The sequence below is a fragment of the Daucus carota genome, chromosome 2 (genome assembly GCF_001625215.2).
Source record: "Daucus carota subsp. sativus chromosome 2, DH1 v3.0, whole genome shotgun sequence".
In the NCBI taxonomy this organism is placed as follows: Eukaryota; Viridiplantae; Streptophyta; class Magnoliopsida; order Apiales; family Apiaceae; genus Daucus; species Daucus carota.
Genome location: NC_030382.2, coordinates 20,655,600 through 20,662,802, shown reverse-complemented (window position 1 = coordinate 20,662,802; position 7,203 = coordinate 20,655,600).

The following is a 7,203-nucleotide window of genomic DNA, read 5'->3' as shown; positions in this document are numbered from 1 at the left end:
ATCTTTGTTATTTGTTATTATCAAACTGTGACTAAATTTTGAAAAATTGCACAATCAGCTGAAGCTACTAGTGCAGGAAAGTTGGAGTGATCCACTAGCATCACATATGGTGTTTGGCCTTGTCGAAAATGAGGCAATGAATTGGATAATAACCAGGGGAGACCTAGCTTATATACCTGTTATTCATTGAGGTTTCACAGTTTTTCGTTCGACTTGTATGGGGCTCCGGTGAAACTCTTGGCATACTTAATAAAGACAAATGCCAAAAAATAAAGTTGGCATTGGGTGCAGTTGGCACACCAACATCTTAAGGGTGCAGTATTAAGAGGTTGTATTCAAGTAGGATTTCATAGATTATTTTTAATCTATGAATTTTAAGAAATTGTATCTGATTTGACTTTGTATGGTTTTTTGATAAAATATGGCAGATTCTTTAGGATTTAAGTACAACGATTTCAATAATCTTAAAATATATTGTATAATTTCACCAACAGATTTTGATGGATTTAAAATAATCTCAACTAAATATCATAAATTTTTAAGGAAAATTTAAAATCCTTAATGAATACCCGTAGATTTTGTAGCATAATATAGAATCCCAATTAAATACGTCCAATATTCTTTTACATTTAGTGGCAAAAAAAATAAATTACAATCGTACATTTAAAATCTTAATTGAATATGCGGTCTAAAATTAATTAAAAAAATTTCTATCTTGGAGAAAAGTTGTCAATATATAAAGTGGTCCTTAATAGGACCTCGTCAAAATTTATGATCCGACTCAAATGAAATAAACTGAATATATATTAAGCAAAAAATAACAAATCACTTAATCTAAAATTGAAAACTGGTGAAAAAAATGTCTCAATAGAAAAAACAACTTTCTTTCATCTTAATACACCCCCTTAATCTTTTATTCTTTTTCCTAAACATTATCTTTAAAATTATTTCAAAAACGCTTCCCAAATCTTTAATTTCCTTCTAAAAATCTTACTTTTAGAATTAAATAGGGTTATTCAATTGAGATTAAGAAAAAATCATTCATAATCTTGGTATATTTAACTCGAATTTTTAAAATTGCATCTAAATCTTCGGGGTAGTCAATTGGGATCTTATTATATCCAATAAAATCTAGTTATATTCTATTATAATTTTAATTATACATAGAAAACATGAATTTTATGAGATTGTTCGGGCTATTTTATAGTGTTTGAAATTCCATCATAATTTTTGAGATTTTGAGTATTCAAAAATCCGCATAAAATCAAAATCAGACATAATCCATTAAAATCTATGGATTATTACCAATCCATTAAAATCCGAGTTAAATAATCTTAATCCTTTCCTTTTTCTAAATATTATCATAAATTTATTTGAAAGAATTTTCATAAATCTATGATTACCTTTTTAAATCTAACTTCTAAATTAATCATAATCCTTTATACCATTCTATATCTCTATACCACAAATATAAATCTTTTAAAATAAATCTTCATGTTTTGCACCAAAAAGTAGAAATTCAGAAGTCCAACTCTTTTTGTCTAGAGGGGCTTTCCAAACTTCTGATATGAATTCAAACGTAGGCATTTTATTATGTAGAGATGAAGCCAAGTGCTTAGCTTTTGAAACTAACATCCCCACTTTTCACAATATTAAAATTAAATTCAAAACTCAAAAACAATATAATTTATTAATCTAAAATTCTATTATAGATGGTATTATAACCATTTTGTAAGGTATTTCTGACCATTGTAAATATGTTGTAGTTACATTATTTATTACTTGAAAATATTTCATTTTCTCTTTGTTATTTTAAAAAAATTATGATTATATAATTATATATAACTTAATGATATATATGTGTGTGTGTGTGTGTGTGTGTGAGAGAGAGAGAGAGAGAGAGAGAATAATTCTAATATAAGTTTTAGTTGAATTTAATTAGTAATAGACTTTTTTTTATGTAATGAACATTATGTATTATTAATTATTGATTAACTTGTTATCATATTTTATAAGAACTTAATTTTCAAATTAAATTTTTCATAAATTGAATATATTAAAATTTAAATGATTAAATTTCTACAATATAATTTATTTGTATCTTCAAAAATAGTAACATATTATTGTTCACCACTACGAACTTTAACCTATAAGGTTATTTTAATTTTTTTTTAAAAAATTATTAATAATAAACATATAGTTTATTTTCTATTAATCAAAATTAATTTATAAGTGTTTGGATAGTTTGACACTTATATAAAATAGATGGTTTATAAAGCAGAAAATTTGCCAATAGTTTGCATTAACACTTAATTAATCTAATTTGACATTATTTGGGTTTTTATTATAAAATAATATAACTAAGTAAAAACTTTTTTGTGACTAGGCCCAGCCCACCTTAGGAGGTACTTATAATTACCTAGGACAGGAAAACCTAATCTAAGTAGCAGCCCGCCTCTCCACATCCCTTCTCATCATCTTATGGGTTCCATCTGAGCCTAATCCTTCTCCAGATCTCTTCACAGAGGCCCCTCTAGATCTCTTCTCCTCTCATGGGTTCCATCTCACTGTGCTGCTCCTTGTTATACATGAAATTACACACCTAGAGGGGGGTGAATAGGTGTTATGGCTAATATACCCGATTTTTAAAAGTTACCGAATAATTAATCTGTCAAAGACAGCCTGCTGTTAATTTTCAGAGTAAACAGTTAGCCTGCTAATAAGATAAATGCAATGCAGATAATGTAAAGCAGTATGCTAGCAACACCAGAATTTTAGCCATGTTCGACCCCTAACCCTAATTGTCTACGTCCTGGTCCCCTACCAACTGGTAAGAGATTATATTATTAATCAAGAAATGTCAACGATTACAAGATTCAATAATATAACTCCCTTTCTCCCTTGTTCCTGTTATCAGCCTGCTGAAACCCCTGAACCACGAACCAAAAGCCTACCAAGACCTATACTTCCCAAGTATACTCTTCTAGCTAACTAGTTCCCTTGTTCCCTTGTTTCACAAGCTGAATACACAGCAACAAAACATTACACCTTGAACAATACAATGAATAAGTGTAATACAACCGAAACTATGAACTCTCAATATAGATATATATACGAATATAAGCACTAGAGCTCAACAAAAGATTTAGCAATGTAAAGAGTTGTATTTCAGAAAGCTTGGTGTGTTCTCCTTCTTCTCTGCCGAAAATGAAAGCACACACAAATTTATATACATCATACCAACGGTCATAATCCAACAAATTTCCAACGATCTTGGTAACAACCTCACGTTTAAATTTGATTTGAATAATGAACGTTTGGATGACATAAGTTTACTGAGTAAAAGATAATCCACGTTTGAAATCATCTCAGTAAAGTATTTAAATAAAATCCGTTTGAAACAAAATAGGAGTTTGTTAAAGATAAGATTCTTTTGAGATAAAATCTCCTATTTGTTAGGAAAACGTTTTTGAATGAAACTCTTTATAAAATTGAGCTCTAATATTTATATCAGATATATATAAATATTAGAATCCTTACAAAGTCGTTTCCTATTAAATCTCCATGAAAATAGACTTTGATCTTTATCCGATTGTTTCTCTGTTCACGCTGTAAGCCTGCTGATAGCTTGTAAATATCCCTGTAAGCTTGCTGACAGCTATAATCATGCTAACATCCTGAAATACTGTTAGTCCGCATAAATAACCTTTGATAGCATGCTAACACATATCAGTTTCATGTTATTAGCTTGCTGTTAGTGTCATCATCAAAACCTTGAGAGTATCAATCTCCCCCTTTTTGATGATTACACTATATTAGGAAAAGTAATAAACTCCCCCTAAATATAGCAATCTAATATCACTAAACTTCCACATATATCACAGAGAATAAAATCTAACAAATATATCTATTTCACAGATATGCAAAATTTAACTATCACAGAACCAATTAATCAAAGCAAATTGCATAGATAGATCAAAATATTCCTAACCAGGATAAACCACCTGGCATCCAAAATATTATCCAACCAACTTAACAATTTAACTCAGGATAAACCACCTGAGATCACCAAATTCAAGACAATTCAACAACTTAAACAAACTTAGTCTTTAAAACCAAAGCAGATAAAACTTAGGGCCAATAATGTACTTAAGCAGACAAACACAAACTTAAGTAAAGTCTTATTTTCCTAATTTCCTTCCCCTTAATCATTAAAAAGGTGAGAAAATTAAGTTCCAGCCTTGTCCTGATCATCCTGTTCCTTTGCAAACTTCTTTGAAAGCTCTGCAGCAATGATATTTCCAGCCAGCATTGCATTCCCAGCATCAGCATACTTGGAATCAGTTCCAGCAGCCTCCTTCAGTGCATCCATAGCTGTTCTAGGCCGTGGGCTATCAGTAGCATCATCTTCTGAAGTGAAGGTGAACTTCACATCAGACGAACCCCCAGAACTAAACATACGCTTGCGAAGCTCATAAGCAATACTCCCGGAGCTGCATTTTTCCGGAGAGTTCCCAGTTTTTCCACCAAACACAATATCCTTCCAGAACTGATACTGATTGGACAATTCTTCCATCTGTTCAGAGAGCTGTTTTTGACCATTGACCAACTGCTTGTGATTGGAGCGGATTTCTTCCATATAATCATGAATCTCTTGAGCAGAGATTCCCAGATCAACCATATTAACAGATTGTGATGGAGGTGGAGGAACCTCAACCACAACCAGATTCCCATCCTTATCCAGCTTCAGACTTGATTGAGTTAAGAATTTCATATCAAGAAATTCCTTAGCAGTTACAGTGTCCTCATCAACAAACGACACTCCAAACCATTCAAACACTCTTGTCAACAACAAACCATAAGGTAAGCCACCAGAAGACTTACCCTCCACAGAATCCATCATATTTTTCAGAATCAAATCAGGTATATCAAATTTCCTACCAGCCATTATCATTGAAACAACCACAATATCTTGCGAAGATAAATTTGATCTAGTACCAAGTCTAGGACTGACATTCTCAATAGACATCTTAAACAAAGCTTGTGCAAGAGGAAGTAGTTGAGTAGTCGAAGGAAACGCATTCTCAGAAACATTTTCAGACCCAGTGATTAATTTTAACTGATCTTTGTGAGAGAAACCCTCAATATCCTTAGGTCCTCTTTTAGTGTGAATAGACACAGTAGATGGTGGTATTTTCAAGATTGCACCCAAAAACATAGACGACAAACAGATCTTGACATCCGAGACAAAAGACACATATTGATCCGACCCAACCAGTTGAAGGTTTGCATAAAACTCACGCACTAAAGCAGGATAGCAAGTTTTAGGCAAATCAACTAAGAAAGATTGAAACCCTAGATCCTCAAACAACTTGACAATACCACAGGTAAAGAAAGTTTTGCCGGTAATAGGCTTACCCAAGATAACTTTCCGACCAGCGAGTCCGCGAACAGCAAGAACTTCCGATTTGACCTTCTTCTGACCCGATTCAACTCTAGTATCACCGCGATTGACCCCAGACAACTCATCACCGCTGTCCACAGTGACCAACTCATCCTCATCCTCATCAATTAGCTTTCTCTTTTGGGAAATCGAAGAGGGCTGTGGGGTGTGGGCTTTGACGTTAGCTCTCGTCTTCTTCCTCATTGCGACACGGAGACCGATTGAGGCTATGGTGAGTACGAAGAGTTTTCGGAGTAGGAGAGATAAAACCCTAGCGTCTCGGGGATGAGTATATATGTAGTTGAAGAGGCGCGGAGAAAGGATATATTTTAACACTCTTTTAACAATTATCAGGGGAGTAGTTTTAGGAATAAAATTAAACGAACTAAAATTCCTAAAATAATTCATGTTAATCTATTAGAAACCGAATGAGTTAAAATAAGTTAACAACACTTATCACTTATCACTCCTTTATATACTCATTGTAACTAATTTGAATTTTAAACCTATCATAAATCACACAGATAAGCACATAATCACGTATCAAAATTCAACACAAAATTTCAACTTTCTAAACTTACAACGGCAATATCATTTAATAACACAGATATCAATTAAACACTTAAACTGACCGGCATGCAAAATAAATAAAAATTATGTAAAATGCTAGGAGTAAGCTGATAGTACCCGGACCATACTTAAGAGCCTGCTGACTGCACATCACACATACCCAGTTCCCTTCTCAGCACGACATATCGTTCTTCAGGAAGAGGTTTTGTGAAGATGTCAGCTAGCTGATCTGCTGTAGCCACAAATATTAACTTGACAGCACCCTTTGCAACATTGTCTCTCAGAAAATGATGTCGAACATCAATATGCTTTGTCCTTGAATGATTGACTGGATTTTCTGAAATGTTGATTGTACTTGTGTTGTCACAAAAGATTGGAGTTTGCTTGCATTTGATTCCAAAGTCCTTCAATTGTTGTCTCATCCATAGCATTTGAGAGCAACAGCTACCAGCTGCTTAATACTCCCCCTCAGCCGTAGATAGAGCAACTGAAGTTTGCTTCTTGCTTAACCAAGAAACTAAGCTATGACCCAAAAATGCACAAACACCACTTGTACTTTTTCTATCAGTTTGACTACCTGCATAATCTGCATCACTATACCCAACAAGATCAAAAGCATTTGTGATAGGATAGAATAAGCCCAAAGTAATGGTTCCACTTAAATATTTAAATATTCTTTTAACAGCTTGTAAGTGAGAATCCTTTGGTTTTGCTTGAAATCTAGCACAAACACAAACACTATACATAATATCAGGTCTAGAGGCTGTAAGATAAAGTAAACTACCAATCATACCTCTATACATTCGAATATCAACATCTTTACCATTTTCATCTGCTGTCAGCTTGCTGACAACGCTCATTGGTGTTGATTTCGCCTTGATATTCTCATATCCAAATCTTTTGAGTAGATTCTTGATATACTTGGATTGATGCACATAAATTCCTTCTAGAGTTTGCTTAATTTGGAGCCCCAAGAAATAATTGAGCTCTCCCATCATGCTCATGTCAAACTCACTATGCATGCACTTTGAAAACCACTTACACAAAGAATCATTAGTAGACCCAAATATAATATCATCTACATATATTTGAACAACTAATATATCTTGACCTTTAAAGATAGTAAACAAAGTAGGATCAATTTTACCTCTAATGAAACCATTTTTGATCAAAAATTCACTTAACCTTTC